This window comes from Marmota flaviventris, chromosome 10 (assembly GCF_047511675.1).
Source record: "Marmota flaviventris isolate mMarFla1 chromosome 10, mMarFla1.hap1, whole genome shotgun sequence".
Classification (NCBI taxonomy): domain Eukaryota; kingdom Metazoa; phylum Chordata; class Mammalia; order Rodentia; family Sciuridae; genus Marmota; species Marmota flaviventris.
The window spans coordinates 20,021,259-20,047,924 of NC_092507.1; the positions used below are offsets into that span (position 1 = coordinate 20,021,259).

At 40.5% G+C, this 26,666-nt stretch overlaps 1 protein-coding gene across 3 annotated transcripts in view; it reads left to right on the forward strand.

Moving 5' to 3' along the window:
- The first annotated feature begins 3,754 nt into the window (after nt 1-3,754).
- The window catches only part of Wdtc1 (WD and tetratricopeptide repeats 1), a 74,587-nt gene continuing 51,675 nt past the window's right edge, over nt 3,755-26,666 (forward strand). Inside the window, exons 1-2 of one of the 3 annotated variants that reach the window (XM_071617517.1) lie at nt 3,755-4,064; nt 4,624-4,726. The gene's annotated coding sequence lies outside the window, so the exon portion shown is untranslated. The remainder of the gene's footprint in view (nt 4,065-4,623; nt 4,727-26,666) is intronic. The other 2 variants (XM_027936958.2, XM_027936957.2) reach the window with 2 other exon arrangements.

Consider the following 26,666-nt stretch of genomic DNA (forward strand, 5'->3'; position numbering starts at 1 on the left):
GTTACAATCAAACCAATACTAGCACATTATGATTAACTAAAGTCCATAGTTGTTATGGTTCACTAGGTTTTGTAGCAACATGGTTTTTTTATTGATCTGTTTGGTACTGGTGTACTTTACCACTGAGCTACATCTCCAACCCTTATTTTTTATTTTGAGACAGGGCCTAAATTGCCCAGGCTGGCCTTGAACTTGTGAAACTCCTGCATCAGCCTACAGAATCACTGGAATTTCAGGATTGTGCTACTGTGCCCAGCATCAATTTAGTTTTGACAAATGCATAATGTCATATAGCTGTCAGAGTCAGTGCCCCCAAATCTTATCACCTCTCTTCACTCTTTCAAATGGACAAGGCCTGGAATTATTTGTAAGGTGGCCTAGTGCAATGATTAAGAGCATGGAGTAGTTACAAAGTAGTTACAATATCATATAATATGGTTTTACTGCCTAAAAATCCTTCTTATTGCCTCCTCCCTCTTTCCCCAAAACTCCTGACAACCACTGATCTTTTTACTATCTTTATAATTTTGTGTTTTCCAAAAGTCATATAGTTAGAATCATACTATTATAGCTTTTTCAGACTGGCTTCTTTCACAATGCAGTGTGCAGTTAAGTATCCTCCATATTTTTTGTGGATTGGTAGCTCATTTTATCATGAATAATATTCCATTGAAAGTTGTATTAGTTTGTTTAATCCATTCACCTTTTAAAAAAATATTTTTTTTTAGTTGTAGTTGGACACAATATCTTTATTTTATTTATTTATTGCTATGTTTTGCTGAGGATCGAACCCAGGGCCTTGCACGTGCTAGGTGAGCGCTCTACCACTGAGCCACAACCCCAGCCCTCCATTCACCTTTTGAAGAACATCTTGGTTACAAGTAGATTACCTGATAAGCATTTTATAAATTTTTTTTCCAGTATGTGGTTGGTCTTCATTCTTTTAACCAAATCTTTTGCAGAGAAGTTTTTAATTTTAATGAAGTCCAACTTATGATTTTTTACTTTTATGTGTGTGTTAAATTGTTTGCTTTTTCATAAATTTTTTTCAATTTTAAATTAATGTGTATTTTAAATTGACACAGTAATTGTATATATTGTACAGTTTGGCTTTTAAATACACGTATAAAATGTACAATAGGCATATTAAAAAAAACCTCAGACATATATTATTTCTTTTTGTTAGGTACGTTAAAAATCCTATTTCCTATTTTAAAATATAAATTCATTATTGTCAACCATAATCATTCTATGTTTCTAATTCCTCTTATCCATTTGTACCTTTGTACCCATTAAACATCCTCTCTTTATTCCTTCCTCCCCCATACCCTTCCATTTTATTTTCATGGATCTAAAAACACATTAACTCAAGGTCACCTACGTTTTCTCCTATAAAATCTTCTAGAAATTTTATAATTTGACATGTCACATTTAGGTCTATGATCTATTTTTAAAATATTTTTTTATTTTTATGTGGTGCTAAGGATTGAACCCAGTGCCTCACATGTGCTAGGCAAGTGCTGTACCACTGAGCCACAACTCCAGTCCCCTATGATCCATTTTGAGTTAATTTTTATAAAAAGTTTGTCAGTGTCTCAATGTCTTAGTCTATTCAGTCTTCTATAATAAAATATACTATAGATTGAATAGTTTATAAAAACAGAAATTTGTCAGGTGTGGTGACATATACCTGTAATCCCAGCAACTAGGCAGGCAAGAGGATTGCAAGTTTAAGGACAGCCTCAGCTGTATAACTACTGAGATATATCCCCAGCCCCTAACCACCTTTTGAGTCTCTTGTTTCTTCTGTGTAAAATGGGAATAAGAATAATACTTAACTCATAAAGTGGTTGTGAAGGTCAAATGAATTAGTATGTGTGAATGTATATGTGTACACATACGTGTAGACATTCATAGAGGACATGACTGGGGGATGAGTGCACAAGTGAGTACCTCTCATAGAAAATAATCAATTGTAATTGCAGCTGATAGATGATAAAGTTTTCTTCTAATTCCAAAGTCTATGATTCTTTCATAGTCAGTGGAACAGCTGTCAGGGAAAGGTCAGGAGGAATGACCAAAACATTTTTAGGAGAAAGGCATGAAAAGCTTTATAAGCTGAATTTGCAAGGGTAGGTTTTTATTCTTCCAAATGGGGAGGAATCACCCTTTGGGAGCTCACAGACTATTATACATAAAAGCAGAATTGGGAAAAAAGCAATTCACAGAGTCATAAACATGGTACAAACACTGTGAGTGCTGATATGTATATCCAGTCCATCCCGAGTATAGGTGCTGCCTAGTCTTCACAGCAGGGACAGGAAATGTTTAAATATTCAGATTCTTAGAGGCTAGTGGGCATAGTTCAGTGGTAGAGTGCTTTCCTAGCATGTGTGGCCCTGGGTTCTATCCTGAGCATTGCTCAGACTCTGGAGTTAAGTCGATATGGATTGGAATCTCAGCTTGCTTCCTTACAGGTTAGCTGACCTTAGGCAAATTGCCTTTAACCTCTTTATGCTTCAAGCTTCCTCTCTGCAAAACACAATTAGCAGTAACTTAAGAAGTATACACACATAATACAGTGAAAATACAAGCAATTTTTTTTTTATCTGAAAAGTACTATCCTATGGGTAAGTGACAAGTTATCCTTCTCAGAAGTTGACAATGTCTTCCTTTTCTGACTTGAGGCTCTGTGGTCTCTGCCTTAAGAAGTTAGGTGTAGCCAGCCCCATGGCACATGCTTATAATCTCAGCTACTGGGGAAGCTGAGACAAGAGGATGACAATTTAAGACTAGCCTCTGCAATTTAGTGAGATTCTCAGTGACTTAGTGAGACCTTGTCTCTAAAAAATGAAAATGGTTGGAAATGTAGCTTAGTGGGCAAGTGCTTCTGTATCCAATCCCCAGTACCACTAAAAAAGTTAGGCTTAGTGCCTCCCAAGTCACCTTGGTAACTTCCTTAGAGAGTGGGTCTGCATAAGACTGGAACTGCCTCTTCCGAGATGGGAACAGCAGTGACTCCACTAGTATCAGCTGCACCTTGTCTCTCCCATCAGTCTTAGGGTTCCCAGAGTTTGTGTGGCTGACTCCCCTTAAGGCTACTGAGTGCAGGAGCAATTCCCTTTTATCCTCTTCCTTCAGACTAGGGAAACATGAGTGAAGAATGTGTTATTTCGGCAGCCCACCTCTCTCCCCTCAGAGGGAAGTAGTAGCCTGAGGCTTGGCTTGGGGGGGGGGGGGCTGGGCCCTAGCAGGAGGGGTCCAGCAATTCAGGGGCTCAGAAGTCTTGAAGAGCTCTTAACGGGTGTGTTGTTCCTTGGGGGTAATGGGCGAGTGTGTGTGGGAGGGTCCCGAAAGCAGCGTGAAGAAGCATTTTTCATTGTGGTGGGAAGGGAGGTGCGTCCAGGTAACTAATGGCAACCGGGCGGGGCTAGCCCGCTCAGCCTGGGCTCCTTGGCGGCGAAAAACTACGACTCCCAGGATGCCCCAGGGCTTAACCCGCTTTCCCGCCCGCCCACTGGCTGCCGGTCCCGTGAGCAGCAAAGAGGATTGGCCGCGGCGGAGCGGGGCTCCCCCACTAGCAGGTTAGTAGGCGCCGCCGGCAGCAGACGTTGACCGGGCGCGGGGGGGAGCTGGGGCCCCAGCTGGCCATTCTGGAAACTGTCGGGCGCCCTTTCCGTAGCGTAGCCACCGGCTGCGAGGCGCTGGGCGGGCGCGTAGACTGCGTGGCGCAGGCGCAGTGCTGGGCTTCTCCTGGGTCCCCAGACAGCTGGAGGAGATAAACAGAGCAGGAGGAGGGAGGGGAGTGCGTGTGTGAGAGCGCGCGAGGGAGTGTGAGTGTGTGTGAGCGCGGGTGTGAGGCGGTGCGCAGGGGCGGGCGGAGGCGCTGTCCGGCCCCGGCCAGGCGCCGGGCGGGGAGCATGGGAAGAGGCTAGAGCTGCCCGGGCCCCCCAGCCCCCTTCCCGGGATCCGCGCCCCAACTCCCGGGAGAGGGGCCGGGTCCCCCGGACGGACATGGGCTCCTGAAGTTGCGCCGCTGCTGGTCCGAGGAAGAGACCTGACAGGTACGAGTCGCCGCCGCCCCCAGCCCTCCGCGGGCGCCGAGGCGGGCACCGGCTCCCGCAGCCCCAGAGCACGGGCCGCCGGCTCTGGGCTGGCTCCAACCCTGCCGGCCTGGGGGCCTGAGCCCTCCCGCCTCTGAGCCCCAGGATGTCCCGAGAGGGGACAGGCCTCGTTGGGGCGGCGGGCAGAATGGGCCGGGGGTGGAGTGGAGACGGAGTGCTAGACGGGAGAAGGCTGTGGGTGTCCCGGGAGGCTCTGCTGGGGGGAGAGGTGGAAGTCGTCCCATCACGGGACTTTTTTTGCGGAGTTTTTGACATCTGATCTGGCACCGGTCTCAGGAAGAAGGGGGCAGGTGGAAGTCACAGGAGAGCAATGACCTGACCTGCTCTCTTGTTCGTGTTTCTCTCTCTCTCTCTCTCTCTCTCTCTCTCTCTCTCTCTCTCTCTCTCCCCCCCCCTCTCTCCCCCTCCTCCCCCCTCCCTCTCTCCCCCTCTCGCCCTCTCCCCATCTCCCCCTCTCCCTCGTGTGTGTGTGTGTGTGTGTGTGTGTGTGTGTGTGTAGGCTTCTGGCAGCCGCAGATGACTTCAGTGGCCCGTCCTGACTCCAAACTGAACTTTGTCAAGGTGTTTCCACCAGTCGCCCGGTACAAAGGATCTCTACTTGGGTATGGGCCATTCAGTACCCATTTCAAAGGGTAAATAGGAAGTGAGGAGATAGAAGAGACTTCGAACCAGCAGGATCCATTCTTTCTGAATACTGCAGTGGGACACCCCCTTGCCAGGCGGATTGTATTTGCTTGGTGCCCTCTGGCTTACTCTCCCCTGCCAGGGTTTCTAAAGAAGAAGTATGGGAGCTTATGACTTATGTTTGATAGCCTAATATGACTGTTTTCCCTAAAGTTTTTTTCGGATTTTCTTTAACTTCCTGAGATAGTGATAAAGCGGCTTTAAAGTTTTCTTCTCAAGTTTGAGAGTTTAGGAACCTGATTCAGTCCCCACTTTTTCCAAGGATGGGATGGATAATCAGGGCAAAGTGGCAGCTGAGTGTTCCTTTTTAAAATAAGCCTGAAACAGTTCTAGGGGAAAACTATTTTGAGGACATCTTCTGATTCAAAGGGGTTATGAAATCCCCACCTAAGGCACAGGTATGCCCAGTGGTCTGCATTAAGTTTTTTTGTACTTTAGAACCTTGGGTGGTTAGTTTCTGCTCACCATGGTGAAGGAACTACTTAAGGCTATTTCTGGTTTGAGTTCTGACTTTTCTTCTGTGTAATTCTTGTATCTTTTGAGGGATAGAATTGAATCTTTTTTGGGGGGTGTACTGGGGATTGAACTCAGGGGCATTCAGCCACTGAGTCACATCCCCAGACCTATTTTGTATTTTATTTAGAGACAGGGTCTCACTGAGTTGCTTAGCACATCGCTGTTTCTGAAACTGACTTTGAACTCATGATCCTCCTGCCTCAGCCACCCCCCCCTCCACCCAGCCACTGGGATTACAGGCATGCTCCACCTCGCCCAGCTAGAATTGAATTTTTACTGTTGAGTGTAATACCCAGATCCTCTAAAACAGACCAAGGAATAACAGGGCTGAGACTAACAATTGATTTCTTTGTTGTAGATTGTCGTATTTCATTTGCAGGCCTAGAAAAAAACCTTTTCTGTCAGTTTGTGACCACACTGTTTTGAAGTCTGGGATCCTTTTCCTTTTGACCTATTGGGGAATACACTTATGCTCAAGTCACATCTCAACTTGTAGAGGCAGTGCTTTTGAATCAACTCTGCAGAATAATTTAGCAACAATGCATATTTCTGCCTGGAACTTCTTTCCTGGTGGTCACTTAGGGAGAGAGAATATGTGTAATGCTTATGATGATAGTGTTAACTATTATTTGCCAGTTTTGAATTGTCACACAGGTGGCAGTTTTTCTAGCTGGAAGGAATTCAGTATTGAGTCATTCATCAAGCATCCTCTGTACAGTGTTTTCACACACCTGGACTTCAGGATGTAGAAGAACACAACTGAAGATATTAAAGCCCATTTGCAAATATCTGTGGATCTTGAGGAGCCAACTTCTGAGGAAGACTCAGACTGTGCCTCATTCTTACTTAACTTTTATTTTTCTTCTCTCCTTTTAAATTAGGGCATATGGCCCACACATGCAGTTCTGGGTCTTAGACAAAGTCATAGACAGCATGTAAGATAGTAATACTTGCTTTTTCTGGTTTAACAATTACAGGGTGCAGTGGAGAATATCTGTAATCCCAGCAACTGAGGAGGCTGAGGCAGAAGATTGAAAGTTCAAGACTAGCCTCAGCAACTTAGAAAGACCTTGTCTCAAAATAAAAAATAAATAAATAAATAGGAAGGATCAGGGATATAGCTCAGTGGTATAGTGTCTCTGGGTTCATTCCCCAGTGCAAAAACAAAAACAATAACAGCAGAAAATCTGTCCTGTTTCCTTTCTTCTTCTTCTTCTTCTTTTTTTTTTTTTAAGAGAGAGAGAATTTTTATTTATTTTTTAGTTTTCGGCAGACACAACATCTTTGTTTGTATGTGGTGCTGAGGATCGAACCCGGGCTGCCTGCATGCCAGGTGAGCGCGCTACCACTTGAGCCACATCTCCAGCCCTCCTTTCTTCTTTCATTCTCATCTTTCTAGATTCTTCGCTACATCTTTGGGCTGCCATTTAAGGTTGCTGGAGCCATAGAATGCTTGGATCATGCTTTCTTCTTTTTTTTCATGTCTTCAAAAACCCAGGTCCTGAAAGTTGCCATTAGAAACCAGTCCCATGTTATAGTTAATTCTGGCTAATTTACTTTGAGAGATATTTGCCAGTTGGCATACGTCTTAAAAAGTGACTGACATTTATTGAGGGTTTGGTGTATGTTGGGCTTGGTACTAGGTAGTGTTCTTACTTTATTTAACAGTCATGATTGTATTATGAAATCAGAATAATTTTCTCCATTATACATAGGAAGAAACAGATTCAGAGAAGTTAAGAAACTTGCTTAAAATCCCACAGCTAGTAAGAGGAAGGATTGGAATTCAAACCCAGGTCTGTCTGCTTTGTGATATTGAGTTGCCTCTTGGGACTATGACATGTGATAAGGGGCTGAAAAGACCAAGGTTGAGAGAGTCTGGGAAACATGATACCAGCCTGAAAATGCCTGAAGAATTGTCATGGAGAGAGGGAACTGGGCTTTCTCTATATGATTCTAGATGGCAGCACTAGGATTAAAGAAGAGAAAGTCCAAGAGGGTAGTCTTTGATTTGATAGAAAATTTGACTTACTTTTTTTCTTATGGTTCTGGGGCTCAAATCCTGGGCCTTGTACATACTAGGCAAGCCCTCTGCCTCTGATTATATTCCAAGCCCTTTTATTTTGATATGGGTTTCACTAAGTTCCCTATGCTAACCTTGAATTTGTGATCCTGGTGCTTCAGTCTCTGGATTAGCTGGGATTACAAGCATGCACCACCATGCCTGGCCACCATAGTTTTAACACATTTCAGTCACCTCAAAAAGAAACTTCATACAGCAATAAGATACCACTTCATATTCAGTAGTATAGTTATCATTGAAAATACCTAAGCGAGTCACCTAGCGAAGAATTTGGCTTTCTAAAAACAAGATGGACTACCTTCTGAGGGAGTGAGTCACCCATCATTGGATGTTTTCAAGCAGATTCTTTGCTGCATTTTTCACAGCTGTGATAGAAGGGTCCATACTCAGTTAGATAATTGAACTAAGTGATCTTTCAGTATTTTAAATAGTGTGATTCTATGAAAATGATATCAAACTCCCTGTCTTTTTTTTTTTAAATTTTTTTAGTTGTAGTTGGACACAATGCCTTTATTTTATTATTTTTATGTGGTGGTGAGGATCAAACCCAGCGCCTCGCACATGCTAGATGAGCGCTTTACCACTAAGCCACAACCCCAGCCCCACTCCCTATCTTTTTTATTATAAAAACTGACATGTATTCATTATCTGCTATATACTGGGCACTTGCTAGACACTTTTTTACAATATCTCACTTAAACCTCAGAAATCTTCTGTAAGGTAGAAATAATCATTATCTCCAAATGAAGAAACTAAGACTATAGAAAGTAAAGAAATATGCTGGAGGTTACATAGCTAGTGATGATAGGGATACTATTTGCACCCATGTTTGTTCCTTGTTAGCTTGGTGACCTAGGCTAAGTCACAGGTCATCTTTAAGCTAGTTTTCTCATTTGTAAAGTGAGGCTTATGATGGTACCTATGTTATAGTGAGCTTATGAGGACTGAATGATATAATATGTGCTTTTTACTGGACCTCACTGATTGCCCTCAAGAGCCAGGGCTTGTGGGTAAAGGAGTACCACTTTATTGGCTTCCTCAGGGTGAATTTGGGCCTGAGTGAACCCCTCAGAGTTCTGGGTCTCATTCTTTGTACTATTAGTAATAGCAGCAGACTCTTCAAAGGGCTTTGTGACAATAGTGACTAATACTAAAAACTTGAAGCCTGAATAAGGGGAGGAAGTAGCCAACAGGTCAGAATATAGGAGGCAGCTTCAGGCCCAGTGCAAAGCAAATTCTCAGCCACTTTCACAGAGCCAGATTCAGGGGTCACTGTTTACATTTTTATATTTAATATCTTCTTTTACACAAACAAGGTCAGAAACACTAGAGCTGTGCCAGAACTGGATGCCAAGAATAATGAACCTTAATCCTCCCTGTAGCCATCTGGGGAGGTATTAACCCCATTTTCTTGGGAATGGGGTTGTGGGGGGAAGCAGGATAAGACCTTGCCCAGGGAGCTATCCAGGGCTTTGAAGGGCAGAACCTTTGTAAGGTTTTGTCTTTTTTTATGAACCCATTTTCTATTTTCAGGAAAAATAAAACTGCTTATTTCTGAATCTTTAGGGAACCTTTCTCAGAATTTGAGCCAGGTAGCCCTTTTGGGGCACCTTTTTCAGTTGAGGCCTGAGTGTTTGGGGGCTGCTGTCTTACTGGTTCCCTCTTGAGTCACACATCTGGATGTAGCACAGATGTAACTGAGTTAGAAAGGAAGCATTTCCAAATTGATTGGCTTATTTTTGTTTGATCTTTCTGCTAAGTAGAGTTAGAGGGTGAAACTTCAGCCTCTAAGAGGTAGTACTTTGATTGGGGCAGGATTTGGAAAGATGCAAATTAAAGGTAAAATCCAAGACTAGATGCTCTTCATTAAATGTGGAGAGAGGACAGCATTATCAAAATATGTTTCTTTTTCTCTTTCTGTTCCCTTCTATCTTATGATAATTGTGGGCCTAGGAGAAGGCAGGTAAACTATGATCACTGAAAAGCAAAGTTCTGAAAACATACTAAAAAAAATGTTCACAAAGCTCAAATGGGACTATAAAGTCCATTCAGGTAGAGGAGGCATCAAAGTGAGTTCTCATTTAATCTCCCAAGAAAGTAAAGAATTTCTTAGGATTGACTTCCATAGAGAAAGCTTCAGTCAACCCCAAGTGGGATCATTTGAGTCAGGAGCCTCAAATGTGGTAAGGAACATTTCCAAAGGTGCTTCACTGATGAGACTTCCTACAAGCCACATCTTTTCTAGGAACTCTCCTTGTGCTAGCTTAGTCCATGACCCTGAAGTGGCAATCTAAAGTTGTGTTTGAGACCAGCAGAGTGAGGGTTTTGTTTTGTTTGTTTGTTTGTTTGTTTGGGTTTTGGTGCTGGGAATGAACCCAGGGCTTTGCACATGCTCAGCAGGTGTTCTACCACTAAGCTAAATCCTCAGCCAGGGCAATTTTGACTTGGATGTAGTTCAAGTAGAGATAGTAATAATAATTATTTTTTGGTTGTCAATGGCCTGGACTCTGGGGTCAGAATATCTAGATTGACTCTGTTTAATAACTATGTAACTTTGGTAAGTTAACTTTGTGCTTGAGATCTTGCATCTGTAAAGTAAGGATAATAATAGCACCTGTCTCATAGGGCTGTTATAAGGAATCTGTGAGATAGATAGCACTTGTAAAACATTTAGAATGTTCAATAAGTATCATTTACCAGCCTTGGTATCAGGCATTTTACACATGTGCTCTTCCATTTCTTAATACCCTGCATAGGTGGGTATTATTAATTTAGGAAACTGAGGTTTAGAAATGTTAAGTCATAGGGCTGGGGTTGTGGTTCAGCGGTAGAGCGCTCGCCTAGCACGTGTGAGGCCCTGGGTTCGATCCTCAGCACCACATAAAAATAAATAAACAAAATAAAGGTATTGTGTCCAACTAAAAAATAAATATTAAAAAAAAGAAATGTTAAGTCACACAGAAAATAGTGGCAGAGCTGGAATTTGAACCTTAGATCTGTTATATTCCACAACTCAATTCTTATTATGCTACTTCTAGTGACCTTTATGAATTGAAAATACAGCTTTGTTGCATTTTTTTTCTATAGGATTGCTCCAGTAGGAAAACCACCACAAATAGAGTTAAAGAAAACTTGAGCATGTCTTTTGCATAATTGAGAATGTCGAAAGGGAGTCTAGTTGTCACCCTGGCTGGAGGCAACATGTCCAGAGGAAAAGAATACAGATGATTTAAATTCTCTCTTCTATTTGCTACTAAATAGTAATATCTCCTTAGAATCATAGGAGAGGGTTATTGGAAGGAGTTTTGTAGCTCATATCTGAGTCAGCTTTGCATTTTACAGATGGAAAAAGAGACAGAGAATGAAATGCCTCCCTAAGGGTCATACAGCCAGTTAAAAGCAGAGGCTGGCTTGGAGCACAAGACCCCAGATCCCAGTCCAATGCTTCTTCCTCAGTATCATGTAATGTTGTGCTTCAGTTAGCCCTTGTTTAGTGGGGATAATAATAGCTTTATGGATTCCTCACAGGATAGTTCTGAAGCAATTTAAAAGTATGAACAAGAGCATTTTGATAGGAATAAAATATTATAATGTATGCAAGGTAGTCATGTTGTTATTCATTAAGAAACAGTTCAGTAATCATTATTAGTATCTGCTAAATTCATCACTCCTGGGAGACCTAGGAGGATTAATAGATGAATGAGATGAAGAGCTGGCCCTCAGGATGCTTTGTTTTTTAAGGAACCGAAGCCACATACTCCTCCCGTTCAAGGTAGGAGGATACAGACAGGAGGAAAGGATAAGAAGTGAATTTTCTTTTTATATGTAAGTTGTGATTTTTTGAGGTAGAGAAAAGGAAAAAAGATTTGGGGCTTTTCTTAATAATTGATATATAATTCACATACTATAAAAAAGTATGCAGTTAGCTGTTTTTAGTAGTCGCAAAGTTTGTGCAACCCTCATCACTATCTCATTTTAGAACACTTCCATCACTCAAAAAAAGAAGCACATATTTTTTTTTCCTCTACATTTTTTATTGGTGTGTTATAGTTGTACATATGGTGGGGTTTGTTGTTGCACATTAGTACGTGCACACAGTATCACAGTATAATCTGACCAGTATTCCTCCCCAGCACTCTTCTATTTCCCTTCTCCTACCTTCTGATCGCCTTCCTCCATTCTACTGGTTTCTCTTTCCTTTTCATTTGTTCACCCCCCACCTTTCTTTCCCTTTTTCCTCTCTAGCTTCCACATGTGAGAGAAAACATGTCTCTTGACCTTCTGAGTTTGGCTTATTTCTCTTAACATAATGGTCTCAAGTTCCATCCATTTTCCTGTGAATGATAATTTCATTTTTCTTTGTGGCTGAATAAAACTCCATTGTGTATATATACTGCATTTTATTTATCCATTCATCTGCTGATGGATATCTAGGCTGGTTCCATAGTTTGGCTATTGTGAATTGTGCTGCTATAAACATGGGTATGCATGCATTGCTATGGTATGCTGACTTTAATTCTTTAGGATGATTACCAAGGAGTGGTATAGCTGAGTCATATCGTTGTTTCATACCTAGTATTTTGAGGAACTTCTATACTAATTTCAATAATTTACAATCCCACTAACAGTGTAAAAGTGTTCCTTTTTCCCCACATCCTCTCCAACATTTATTATTCGTCATATTCTGACTGGTGTGAGACGAAACATCAGTGTAGTTTTGATTTTTCATTTCCCTAATTGCTAATGATGTTGAACATTTTTTCATATATTTGAGAAACACATACTTTTAAGATATTACCACCTGTCCACCGATCATCCCCATCTCCTCTTTTAGCCTTAAGCAACCACTAATTTACTTTCTGTCTCTATAGGTTTTCCTGTTCTTGAAATTTTATATAAGAAATCATATAATACATTGCTTTAATCATCTTAAAAATAAACAAATCACTTATGTATTTATTTTTTACTTATTTTTTAACACATTGTCTTTTGTGACTGACTTCTTGCACTTAGAATGTTTCCAGTTATCCATATTGTAGTATAAACCAGTAGGTCATTCCTTTTTATGTAAATAATATTCCATTATGCAACTATACCACATTATATTTATCCATTCATAAGTTAATGGGCATTTGAGTTATTTCTACTTTGGGGCTATTATAAATAACACTACTGTGAACATTCCTGTATAAATTTTTGTATGGCTATTTGTTTTCAGTTCTCTTGGATATATACCTAGGATTGGGATTTCTAGGTCATGTGTTAATTCTATGTTTAACCATTTGAGGTGGGCTTTTCCTTTTTTTTTTTTTTTAATGTGCTGGGAATGGAACCCAGGGCTTTGCACATGCTAGGCACATATTCTGCCATTAAACCACATTCCTCAGCCTGAGGTGTGCTTTTTTATTTTATTTTATTTTTTTGATACTTGGGATTTAACCCCCAAGGGTGCTTAACCACTGAGCCACATTCCCAGCCCTTATTATTTTCTTTTTTATTTAGAGACAGGGTCTCACTAAGTTGCTTAGGACCTAGCTAAGTTGCCCAGGCTGGCCTCAAACTTGCCATCCTCTGCCTCACCCTCCTGAGTTACTGGGTATTCAGGCATGTGCCACCATGCCCAACCTCCATAGTTTTAAAACATTCTTTCACTTCAAAAAGGAACCTCACACCACAATGAAACATCACTTCATACTCAGTAATATTGCTATAATTTTTTTTTTAAAAAGAGAGAGAGAATTATTTTTTTAATATTTATTTTTTTAGTTTTCAGCGGACACAACATCTTTGTTTGTATGTGGTGCTGAGGATCAAACCCGGGCCGCACGCATGCTAGGCGAGCGCGCTACCACTTGAGCCACATCCCCAGCCCGATAAAATTTTTTTGTAGTTGTAAATGGACAGAATGCCTTTATTAGTTTATTTTTATGTGATGCTGAGGATCGAACCCAGTGCCTCACACATGCTAGGCAAGTGCTCTGCCACTGAGCTATAGCCCCAACCATACACACACACACATATCTGAGGATCAAACCCAGGGTGCTTAACTACTAAGCTACATCACCAGCCATTTTTATTTTTTATTTTAAGACAGGGTCTTCAGCTGCTCAGGGAGCTGAGGCAGGAGAATCACGATTTCAAAGCCAGCCTCAGCAACGGCAAGGTGCTGCAACTCAGTAAGACCCTGTCTCTAAATAAAATACAAATAGAGCTGGGAATGTGGCTGAGTGCCCCTGAAATCAATACCCAGTACCAAAAAAAAAAAAAAAAAGTCTTACTAAGTTGCTTAGGTCCTTACTAAAGCTGGCCTTGAATTTGCTTGCTATCCTTCTGCCTCAGCCTCTTGAGCTGCTGGAATTATAGGTGTATGCCACAATGCTCCCCCAATAACATTTCATATTAATGGAAGCATACAGTATATAGTCTTGCACTTAGAATAATGTTTCTAAGTTCATCTATGTTTAGTATGTATCAATACTTCATTACTTTTTACAGTCAAATAACAAATGTGGATGTACACATTTTAAAAATCTAGTCATTGCTTGATAGGCAATTGTTTTTGCCTTTTGGCTATGATGAATAATGCTACTGTAAACATTCTTGCACAAATTTTTGTGTGGCATATCTTTATTTTTAACAAGTCACATTTTCCTTTTGATCTTGCATTTCAAAGCTAACACAGGTGATAAATACTATACTCCCTGCCCTGACTGCCCCCTGCCCAATACTACAGTGGAATTCTCATTGTTTCTGGTAGGGAAATGAGAAAAAAATATAATCTATGCTACTGAGCATATATAACAAGAGTTATCAGGTTTTAGTAAAATTCACATTTGGCTAACATCTCTTGAAACCTACTGTGATCCAGGTACTATTATACACTTTCATAGATAATTTATTTCTCACAACAGCCTCATTTTACAAATGAGGAAATTAAAACTCAGAAAAAAATTTTTTTTGCGGAGGCACCAGGGATTGAATTCGGGGACACTCGACCACTGAGCCACATCCTCAGCCCTATTTTGTATTTTATTAGAGACAGGGTCTCACTGAGTTTCTTAGCGCTTTGCTCAATTGCTGAGGCTAACTTTGAACTTGCGATTCTCCTTCCTCCACCTCCCAAACTGCTAGGATTACAGGTATGTGCTACCGTGCCCAGCCGTTAATTAACTCAGAAAACTTAAATAACTTGCCTAATTGGCATGTTGAAAGGGCTAGAATTCAGGCCCCCCAGATACCTCAGTATTTGAAGTCTATTCTCTTTTTGTTACATTATCCAGATAGGACTATGGCACACATGGCCATGGCATGGGTGGTTCCTTTTGTTGGAATATTACCATTCAGTCCTTGGTTCCAGATAGGTAATCTTTGTGGATGGGCTTTGTTCTAAGGCTTATTAACCTCGGGCTATTATATTATTGGTACCCTTTGCATTGTGAGTAGATCAATTCCTCCAAATTGAGCAATTAATTGAATTTTTTTCTAAGTACATGGGGACTGAACCCAGGGGTACTTTCCCATTGAGCCCTCTCTCTAACCCTTTATTTGTTTATTTAATTTTGAGACAGTGTCTTGCTAAGTTGCCCAGGCTAGCCTTGAATTTTCATTTCTCCTGCCTTAGCCTCCTGAGAAGCTAATTCCAAGCATATGCCACTATGCCCAGGGAATATTATATACTGTTATTAACATTCTTCATACTAGCAGAGATATGTTCAGAGAAGAGAGTTTTCCAGTTATTTTTGAAATGAAAGTTTGTGAAAGAGATGAGGCTAAAGTACTCTAAAGCATTTTAGAGCTCCAGGAACAGAATACCAGAGGTGTAACAACTGCATAGCAGCTCATATTTTTATTATAATATTATGTTTTCCTGTGTGCCACAGTATTTTTATGTTTGTCATATCCTTAGCTCAGACATTTATCTTTCTTCTTGCTTTTCATTGAGTACCTGTTAGAGCTGGCCTGCAGTATCCTAAACTATGGAAGATGCTATTCTTAAACCTTTGTACTCTAGCTGAAGAAATTTTTGTTGAGCTTTCATGTTCTGTAAATAATTTAGCCCTCAGTGGTATTAGGGCTTTAAGTGTGAATATCAGGATATATTAAATTAACCGTGTTTGCCTTAGAATGAAGAAAATATGCATTGAACATTTCCTGTGGCCTGTCATGGTCCCCATTTTCCTTTAGTGATTTTCAGGGTGCCTTGTTCTACTCTCATATGTTTAATTTATTTCCTTGCTGTCATTTTTGTGCTTTCTTCTAAAATGTATGAAAAAATTAGTATAAACAATATTTAATTTATTATTCCATGTTATTCCTTCTGAATTTATTGTCATTGTTATTCCTATTGTTAATTCAGTTAAATTTCCTATTCGAAAAAGGGACTAAAGTCTTTCAATGGCTCTGATTACGATGGTGTTGTGGCCACTGATATTCTATTAAGGACAACTATATTGTGATCTCTTTTGGGTGGGATTTTGGAGATTGAACCCAGGGGTACTTTATCACTGATCTACATTCGCAGCCCTTTTTATTTTTGGGGATAGGGTCTCCCTAAGTTGTTTAGGGCCTTAGTAAGTTGCCATGACTTGCACTCCCTCAGCCTTCCAAGTCTCTGAGATTACAGGTGTGTCCCACCATGCCTAGCACCATATTGAGTTCTCTTTAAAGAGAATGGTCTGTATTTGACATGTTCTCTGCTGTATTTTCCTTCCTTCCTTCCTTTTTTCTATTTCTTTTGTGTGTGTGTGTGTGTGTGTGTGTGCGCGCACACACGCGTGCTCCGCAAATACTGGGGATTCCATCCAGGGCCTGCAACATGCTAGTCAAGTGCTCTACCACTCATTTTTTTTTTTCCCAAGTGCTGGGGATTGCACCCAGAGCCTCATACATGCTAGTCCTTTTTTTTTTTTTTTTAATTTTGAGATAGGATCTTGCTGAGTTGTTGAGGCTAACCTCCAGCTTTTCATCCTCCTGTTTTAGCCTCCCAAATAGCTGAGATTGCATGAATAAGCCACTACACCCAGTGTCAGCTATATTTTCTTTTTTTTTTTATTGGTTGTTCAAAACATTACAAAGCTCTTGACATATCATATTTCGTACATTTGATTCAAGTGGGTTATGAACTCCCATTTTTACCCCGTATACAGATTGCAGAATCACATCGGTTACACATCCACGTTTTTTTTTTTTTTTTTAATTTTTTATTGTTGGCTGTTCAAAACATTACATAGTTCTTGATATATCATATTTCACAATTTGATTCAAGTGGGTTATGAGCTCCCATTTTTACCCCATATACAGATTGCAGAATCACATCAGTTGCACATCCATTAATTTACATATTGCCATACTAGTGTCTGTTGTATTCTGCTGCCTTTCCTATCCTCTACTATCCCCCCTCCCCTCCCCTCCCCTCCCCTCCCCTCTTCTCACTCTGCCCCCTCTACTGACATTCGTTTGTCCCCCTTGTATTATTTTTCCCCTTCCCCTCACTTCCTCTTGTATGTACTTTTGTATAACTCTGAGGGTCTCCTTCCATTTCCATGCATTTTCCCTTCTCTCTCCCTTTCCCTTCCACCTCTCATCCCTGTTTAATGTTAATCTTCTTCTCATGCTCTTCGACCCTACTCTGTTCTTAGTTACTCTCCTTATATCAAAGAAGACATTTGGCATTTGTTTTTTAGGGATTGGCTAGCTTCACTTAGCATAATCTGCTCTAATGCCATCCATTTCCCTGTAAATTCTATGATTTTGTCATTTTTTAATGCAGAGTAATACTCCATTGTGTATAAATGCCACATTTTTTTTATCCATTCATCCATTGAAGGGCATCTAGGTTGGTTCCACAGTCTAGCTATTGTGAATTGTGCTGCTATGAACATCGATGTAGCAGTGTCCCTGTAGCATGCTCTTTTTAGGTCTTTAGGGAATAGACCAAGAAGGGGAATAGCTGGGTCAAATGGTGGCTCCATTCCCAGCTTTCCAAGAAATCTCCATACTGCTTTCCAAATTGGCTGCACCGATTTGCAGTCCCACCAGCAATGTACAAGTGTACCCTTTTCCCCACATCCTCGCCAGCACTTGTTGTTGTTTGACTTCATAATGGCTGCCAATCTTACTGGAGTGAGATGGTATCTTAGGGTGGTTTTGATTTGCATTTCTCTGACTGCTAGAGATGGTGAGCATTTTTTCATGTACTTGTTGATTGATTGTATGTCCTCCTCTGAGAAGTGTCTGTTCAGGTCCTTGGCCCATTTGTTGATTGGGTTGTTTGTTCTCTTATTGTCTAATTTTTTGAGTTCTTTGTATACTCTGGATATTAGGGCTCTATCTGAAGTGTGAGGAGTAAAGATTTGTTCCCAGGATGTAGGCTCTCTATTTACCTCTCTTATTGTTTCTTTTGCTGAGAAAAAACTTTTTAGTTTGAGTAAGTCCCATTTGTTGATTCTAGTTATTAACTTTTGTGCTATGGGTGTCCTATTGAGGAATTTGGAGCCCGACCCCACAGTATGTAGATCGTAGCCAACTTTTTCTTCTATCAGACGGCGTGTCTCTGATTTGATATCAAGCTCCTTGATCCATTTTGAATTAACTTTTGTGCATGGCGAGAGAAAGGGATTCAGTTTCATTTTGTTGCATATGGATTTCCAGTTTTCCCAGCACCATTTGTTGAAGATGCTATCCTTCCTCCATTGCATGCTTTTAGCCCCTTTATCAAATATAAGATAGTTGTAATTTTGTGGATTGGTTTCTGTGTCCTCTATTCTGTACCATTGGTCCACCCGCCTGTTTTGGTACCAGTACCATGCTGTTTTTGTTACTATTGCTCTGTAGTATAGTTTGAAGTCTGGTATCGCTATACCGCCTGATTCACACTTCCTGCTTAGCATTGTTTTTGCTATTCTGGGTCTTTTATTTTTCCATATGAATTTCATGATTGCTTTCTCTATTTCTACAAGAAATGCCGTTGGGATTTTGATTGGCATTGCATTAAACCTATAGAGAACTTTTGGTAATATCGCCATTTTGATGATGTTAGTTCTGCCTATCCATGAACAGGGTATATTTTTCCATCTTCTAAGATCTTCTATTTCTCTCTTTAGGGTTCTGTAGTTTTCATTGTATAAGTCTTTCACCTCTTTTGTTAGGTTGATTCCCAAGTATTTTATTTTTTTTTTGAAGATATTGTGAATGGAGTGGTTGTCCTCATTTCCATTTCAGAGGATTTGTCGCTGATATACAGGAATGCCTTTGATTTATGCGTGTTGATTTTATATCCTGCCACTTTGCTGAATTCATTTATTAGCTCTAATAGTTTCTTTGTAGACCCTTTTGGGTCTGCTAGGTATAGAATCATGTCATCTGCAAATAGTGATAATTTAAGTTCTTCTTTTCCTATTTTGATGCCTTTAATTTCTTTCGTCTGTCTAATTGCTCTGGCCAGTGTTTCGAGAACTATGTTGAACAGAAGTGGTGAGAGAGGGCATCCCTGTCTTGTTCCAGATTTTAGAGGGAATGCCTTCAATTTTTCTCCATTCAGAATGATGCTAGCCTGAGGCTTAGCATAGATTGCTTTTACAATATTGAGGTATGTTCCTTTTATCCCTAGTTTTTCTAGAGTTTTGAACATAAAGGGATGCTGTACTTTGTCGAATGCTTTTTCCGCATCTATCGAGATGATCATATGGTTCTTATTTTTAAGTCTATTGATGTGGTGAATAACATTTATTGATTTCCGTATATTGAACCAGCCTTGCATCCCAGGGATGAATCCTACTTGATCATGGTGCACAATTTTTTTGATATGTTTTTGTATCCGAGTGGCCAGAATTTTATTGAGGATTTTTGCATCTAGGTTCATTAGAGATATTGGTCTGTAGTTTTCTTTCTTTGAAGTGTCTTTGTCTGGTTTAGGTATCAGGGTGATGTTGGCCTCGTAGAATGAATTTGGAAGTTCTCCCTCTTTTTCTATTTCCCGAAGTAGCTTGAAAAGTATTGGTATTAGTTCCTCTTTAAAGGTTTTGTAAAACTCTGCTGTATACCCATCCGGTCCTGGGCTTTTCTTAGTTGGTAGTCTTTTGATGGTTTCTTCTATTTCCTCAATTGATATTGGTCTGTTTAGGTTGTCTATATCCTCCTGACTCAATCTGGGCAGATCATATGACTTAAGAAATTTTTCTATGCCTTCACTATCTTCTAATTTATTGGAGTATAAGGATTCAAAATAATTTTTGATTATCCTCTGTATTTCTGAAGTGTCTGTTGTGATATTGCCTCTTTCATCCCGTATGTTAGTGATTTGAGTTCTCTCTCTTCTTCTCTTCGCTAGCATGGCTAAGGGTCTGTCGATTTTGTTTATTTTTTCAAAGAACCAACTTTTAGTTTTGTCAATTTTTTCAATTGTTTCTTTTGTTTCGATTTCATTAATTTCAGCTCTGATTTTAATTATTTCTTGCCTTCTACTTCTTTTGCTGTTGTTTTGCTCTTCTTTTTCTAGGATTTTGAGATGAAGTATGAGATCATTTATTTGTTGGTTTTTTCTTTTTTTAAGGAATGAACTCCAAGCAATGAATTTTCCTCTTAGAACTGCTTTCAATGTGTCCCATAGATTCCGATATGTTGTGTCTGTGTTTTCATTAATCTCTAAGAATTTTTTAATTTCCTCCTTGATGTCTTCTATAACCCATTGATCATTCAGTAACCTATTGTTCATTCTCCAAGTGATGTATTCTTTTTCCTTCCTTCTTTTATCGTTGATTTTCAGTTCCATTCCATTATGATCAGATAGGATGCATGGTATTATCTCTACTCCTTTATATTGTCTAAGAGTTTCCCTGTGACATAATATATGATCTATTTTTGAGAAGGATCCATGTGCTGCTGAGAAAAAAGTGTAACTGCTTGATGTTGGGTGGTATATTCTATATATGTCAATTAAGTCTAGGTTATTAATTGTGTTATTGAGTTCTATAGTTTCCTTATTCAACTTTTGTTTGGAAGATCTGTCCAGTGGTGATAGAGGTGTGTTGAAGTCTCCCATGATTATTGTATGGTGGTCTATTAGACTCTTGAACTTGAGAAGAGTTTGTTTGATGAACATAGCTGCACCATTGTTTGGGGCATATATATTTATGATTGTTATGTCTTGTTGGTGTATGGTTCCCTTGAGCAGTATGTAGTGTCCCTCTTTATCCCTTTTGATTAACTTTGGCTTGAAATCTATTTTATTTGATATGAGTATGGATACTCCTGCTTGTTTCCGAAGTCCATATGAGTGATATGATTTTTCCCAACCTTTCACCTTCAGCCTATGTATGTCTTTTCCTATCAAATGCATCTCCTGTAGGCAGCATATTGTTGGGTCTTGTTTTGTGATCCATTCTACTAGCCTGTGTCTCTTGATTGGTGAGTTTAAGCCATTAACATTTAGGGTTATTATTGAGATATGGGTTGTTGTTCCAGCCATATTTTTTTATTTATGTTACTAAACATGGTTTGTTTTCCTCTTTGATTAATTTCCCCCCTTTAGTGTCCTACCTCCCACTGTTGGTTTTCATTGTTATTTTCCATTTCCTCTTCCTGTAATATTTTGCCAAGGATGTTTTGAAGAGATGGTTTTCTAGCTGCAAATTCTTTTAACTTTTGTTTATCGTGGAAGGTTTTAATTTCATCTTCCATCCTGAAGCTTAATTTCGCTGGAAACACAATTCTTGGTTGGAACCCATTTTCTTTCAGTGTTTAAAATATGTTATTCCAGGATCTTCTAGCTTTCAGAGTCTGTGTTGAAAGATCAGCTGTTATCCTGATTGGCTTACCCCTAAATGTGATCTGCTTCCTTTCTCTTGTAGCTTTTAAAATTCTCTCCTTATTCTGTATGTTGGGCATCTTCATTATAATGTGTCTAGGTGTGGGTCTCTTATGATTTTGCACATTTGGCGTCCTGTAGGCTTCTAGGATTTGGGGTTCTGTCTCATTCTTCAAGTCTGGGAAGTTTTCTCGTATTATTTCATTGAATAGATTGCTCATTCCTTTGGTTTGAAACTCTGTCCCTTCCTGTATCCCAATGACTCTTAAATTTGGTCTCTTGATGTTATCCCATATTTCTTGGATGTTCTGCTCATGGTTTCTTAACAGTCTTGCTGAGCTGTCTATGTTCTTTTCAAGTTGAAATACTTTATCTTCATTGTCTGATGTTCTGACTTCTAAGTGTTCTACTCTGCTGGTAGTATTCTCAATTGAGTTTTTAAGTTGGCTTATTGCTTCCTGCATTTCTAGGATTTCTGTTTGTTTGTTTTTTATAACCTCTATTTCCCTGTATAGTTGATCTTTTGCTTCTTGGATTTGTTTATGTAATTCATTGTTGAAGTGATCTTTCATTGTCTGATTTTGCTGTCTGATGTCTTCCTTGAGACTCCAGATCATCTGAAGCATGTATATCCTGAATTCTTTATCTGACATTCCATCTGCTGCAGCTCTTACCTCTTCTAACGTTGAGTTGACCTGCATTGCTTGTGGTCCTTTCTTTCCTTGTCTCTTCATACTGTTCGCGTTCCTTTCTACTTGGTGAAACTGTTGTGCTATTGAATTTTCCCCCTATATATTTATATTGGTCTTGTATAGTTGCAAAGCCTCCCTCGCAGGCGCGGGCGGCGGCTCTGCCCCTCCTCCAATTGGGGCAATGTGCCTACCACGCCGGGAGGCCGTTGGGCCTGCTCTGCCGGTTGGTAGCAGGTCCGCCGACCTTGCAGGCGCAGGCGGCGGCTCTGTCCCTCTGCGGGCCGCTAGGCTTGTTCTGTTGGTGGTCGCAGTTCTGCCTACTTTGCAGGCGCAGGCAGCGGCTCTGCCCCTCTGCAGGCCTCTGGGGCTGTACTGCCAGTGGGTCGCAGGTCTGCCTACCTTGCAGGCGCGGGGGCGGGGGCGGCTCTACCCTTCCTCAGGCCACTGGGCCTGTTCTGTCTCTCGGTTGCAGGTCTGGCCTGTTCTGATGGTGGTCACAGTTCCGTCTACCTTGCAGGCGCGGGGGGTGTGGGGCGGCTCTGCCCCTCAGCAGGCCGCTGGGCCTGCTCTGTGCGTGGTCACAGTTCCCTCTACTTTGCCGGCGCAGGGGGAGGGGGCAGCTCAGCCTCTCAGCAGTCCGCTGCTCCTCTTCTGCCGGTGGGTCGCAGGCCCGCCTACCTTGCAGGAGTGATTGGAAGCTCTGTCCCGCCGCGTGCCACTGGGCCTTTTCTGTCGGTGGTCACCTTTACACCTACCTGGCAGGCGCGGGGGGTGGGGGGCGGCTCTGCCCCTCAGCAGGCCGCTGGGCCTGCTCTGTGCGTGGTCACAGTTCCCTCTACCTTGCCGGTGCAGGGGGAGGGGGCGGCTCTGCCTCTCAGCAGGCCGCTGCTCCTCTTCTGCCGTTGGGTCGCAGGCCCGCCTACCTTGCAGGAGTGATTGCAAGCTCTGTCCCGCCGCGGGCCACTGGGCCTTTTCTGTCGGTGGTCACCTTTCCACCTACCTGGCAGGCGCGGGGGGTGGGGGGCGGCTCTGCCCCTCAGCAGGCCGCTGGGCCTGCTCTGTGCGTGGTCACAGTTCCCTGTACTTTGCTGGTGCCCACATCCATGTTTTTACATATTGCCATACTAGTGACTGTTGTATTCTGCTGTCTTTCCTATCCTCTAGTATCCCCCCTCCCCTTCCCTCCCATCTTCTCTCTCTACCCCATCTACTGTAATTCATTTCTCTCCCTTGATTTTTTTTCCCTTTCCCCTCACATCCTCTTATGTGTAATTTTGTATAACAATGAGGGTCTCCTTCCATTTCCATGCAATTTCCCTTCTCTCTCCCTTTCCCTCCCACCTCTCGTCCCTGTTTAATGTTAATCTTTTTCTCATGCTCTTCCTCCCTGCTCTGTTTTTAGTTGCTCTCCTTATATCAAAGAAGACATTTGACATTTATTTTTTAGGGATTGGCTAGCTTCACTTAGCATAATCTGCTCTAATGCCATCCATTTCCCTGCAAATTCCATGATTTTGCATTTTTTAGTGCTGAGTAATACTCCATTGTGTATAAATGCCACATTTTTAAAATCCATTCATCTATTGAAGGGCATCTAAGTTGGTTCCACAGTCTAGCTATTGTGAATTGTGCTGCTATGAACATCGATGTAGCAGTATCCCTATAGTAAACTCTTTTAAGGTCTTCAGGGAATAGTCCGAGAAGGGCAATAGCTGGGTCAAATGGTGGTTCCATTCCCAGCTTTCCCAGGAATCTCCATACTGCTTTCCAAATTGGCTGCACCAATTTGCAGTCCCACCAGCAATGTACAAGTGTACTCTTTTCCCCACATCCTCGACAGCACTTATTGTTGTTTGACTTCATAATGGCTGCCAATCTTACTGGAGTGAGATGGTATCTTAGGGTGGTTTTGATTTGCATTTCTCTGACTGCTAGAGATGGTGAGCATTTTTTCATGTACTTGTTGATTGATTGTATATCCTCCTCTGAGAAGTGTCTGTTCAGGTCCTTGGCCCATTTGTTGATTGGGTTATTTGTTTTCTTATTGCTTAATTTTTTGAGTTCTTTGTATACTGTGGATATTAGGGCTCTGTCTGAAGTGTGAGGAGTAAAAGATTTGTTCCCAGGATATAGGCTCCCTATTTACCTCTCTTATTGTTTCTCTTGCTGAGAAAAAACTTTTTAGTTTGAGTAAGTCCCATTTGTTGATTCTTGTTTTTAACTCTTGTGCTATGGGTGTCCTATTAAGGAATTTGAAGCCTGACCCCACAATATGTAGATCGTAGCCAACTTTTTCTTCTATCAGACACAGAGTCTCTGATTTGATATCAAGCTCCTTGATCCATTTTGAGTTAACTTTTGTGCATGGCGAGAGAAAGGGATTCAGTTTCATTTTGTTGCATATGGATTTCCAGTTTTCCCAGCACCATTTGTTGAAGATGCTATCCTTCCTCCATTGCATGCTTTTAGCCCCTTTATCGAATATAAGATAGTTGTAATTTTGTGGATTGGTTTCTGTGTCCTCTATTCTGTACCATTGGTCCACCCGCCTGTTTTGGTACCAGTACCATGCTGTTTTTGTTACTATTGCTCTGTAGTACAGTTTGAAATCTGGTATCGCTATACCTCCTGATTCACACTTCCTGCTTAGAATTGCTTTTGCTATTCTGGGTCTTTTATTTTTCCATATGAATTTCATGATTGCTTTCTCTATTTCTACAAGAAATGCTGTTGGGATTTTGATTGGCATTGCATTGAACCTATAGAGAACTTTTGGTAATATCGCCATTTTGATGATGTTAGTTCTGCCTATCCATGAACAGGGTATATTTTTCCATCTTCTAAGATCTTCTTCTATTTCTCTCTTTAGGGTTCTGTAGTTTTCATTGTATAAATCTTTCACCTCTTTTGTTAGGTTGATTCCCAAGTATTTTATTTTTTTTGAGGATATTGTGAATGGGGTGGTTTTCCTCATTTCCAGTTCAGAAGATTTGTCACTGATATACAGGAATGCCTTTGATTTATGCGTGTTGATTTTATATCCTGCTACTTTGCTGAATTCATTTATTAGCTCTAGTAGTTTCTTTGTAGACCCTTTTGTGTCTTCTAGGTATAGGATCATATTATCCGCAAATAGTGATAATTTAAGTTCTTCTTTTCCTATCTTAATGCCTTTAATTTCTTTTGTCTAATTGCTCTGGCCAGTATTTCAAGAACTATATTGAATAGAAGTGGTGAGAGAGGGCATCCCTGTCTTGTTCCAGATTTTAGAGGGAATGCCTTCAGTTTTTCTCCATTTAGAATGATGCTAGCCTGAGGCTTAGCATATATAGCTTTTACAATGTTGAGGTAAGTTCCTGTTATCCCTAGTTTTTCTAGTGTTTTGAACATAAAGGGATTCAGCTATATTTTCAAAGTCTAGCACTTTTAAAATTTTTTCCGAATTCTCGAAAGTCACTAATTTCAGTCTTTTTGCCTCTCAGCAGAACTGAACATTATGTAATTTGCATACCACACCAGAGAGAGAAATCCCCATGATGTAGTTCTCTCTACTATTTAATCATATATGTAATTCCTTGTATCAATTCCAAGTCTCTCATTCCATATTTAAATTTTTCACTACTTCAGGAACCTGCCTTAAAATCATGTTTTAAAATTTCACCATGATTAAATCTCCTTATCATCCAATAACTATTGTTATTGATCTAATTATTTGTGTTTAAGATACTTTTGGATTGAAGTATAAAACTAGTTTTGCCCCTTCATAGATTTAAGGGTATTTCCCTCCTGGTGTGAATCTTTTAAATAATATCCACTTAGATGTGTTCCCAGTTATGTTTGTCTGCCTGTAAAAAGTTTGTGGAAAGACACTCAATTTCTGTTTCCTTGTGAAGGGAGAACGTAGGCCATGGTCCAGGACAAACTATCTGCTATTACATTATCCTTTTTTTCTCAGGATGGGAGCAAAAAAAAAAAGAAAAAACTTCATCAGAATGCTAGCTAGGTATTAGTTGTATTGGATTATTGAATTTTACACTTTAGTTTTTCCAAGTCTCTGCCTTTCACTCTGTTATAAATCCCAATTTCCACTTTGCTTTTTTTTTTTGCTGTTCTAGGGATTGTACCCAGGGGTACTGTATTTCTGAGCTATATTCCCAGCCCTTTTGAAAGAGGATCTCAGAAATTGCTGAGACCAGCCTTGAATTTGCAATTCTCCTGCCTTAGCCTCCAGAATTTCTAGGATTACAGGTGTATGCCACCGCACCTGGCTCTATTTTACCCTTTTTCTTTCCTTTTTTTCTTTTTCTTTTTTTTTGTACTGGGAATGGAACCCAGGGGCACTGAACTACATTCCCAGTACTTTTTATTTTGAAACAGGGTCTCACTAAGTTGATGAGGCTGGCAGTGAACTTGTGATCCTCCTGCCTCAGCTTCCCAAGTCATTGGAATTCTAGCATGCACCACCACACTCAGTTCCATTTTACCTTTTGACTGAATGTGGTTTCCTGCTAGTCTGGTTTTGTTTTGCCTTGCCTCTCTTGTACCTTTTAGTATATCTAAGCCACGTGCCAATTTTAGCTAAACCCCCTTGTCTTTGATTCTGATCTCGCTTAGTATATGTACTATGTCTTTCATCTCAATGTTCCCCATATCTAACAAAAAATTGCTTGATGATTGATAAATACTCAGTTAATTTTGTAAGAAAATTAATGAGTAGTGACAATTTAGTTGGCTCTTTTGGGATATTTTCATAGTGAACATTA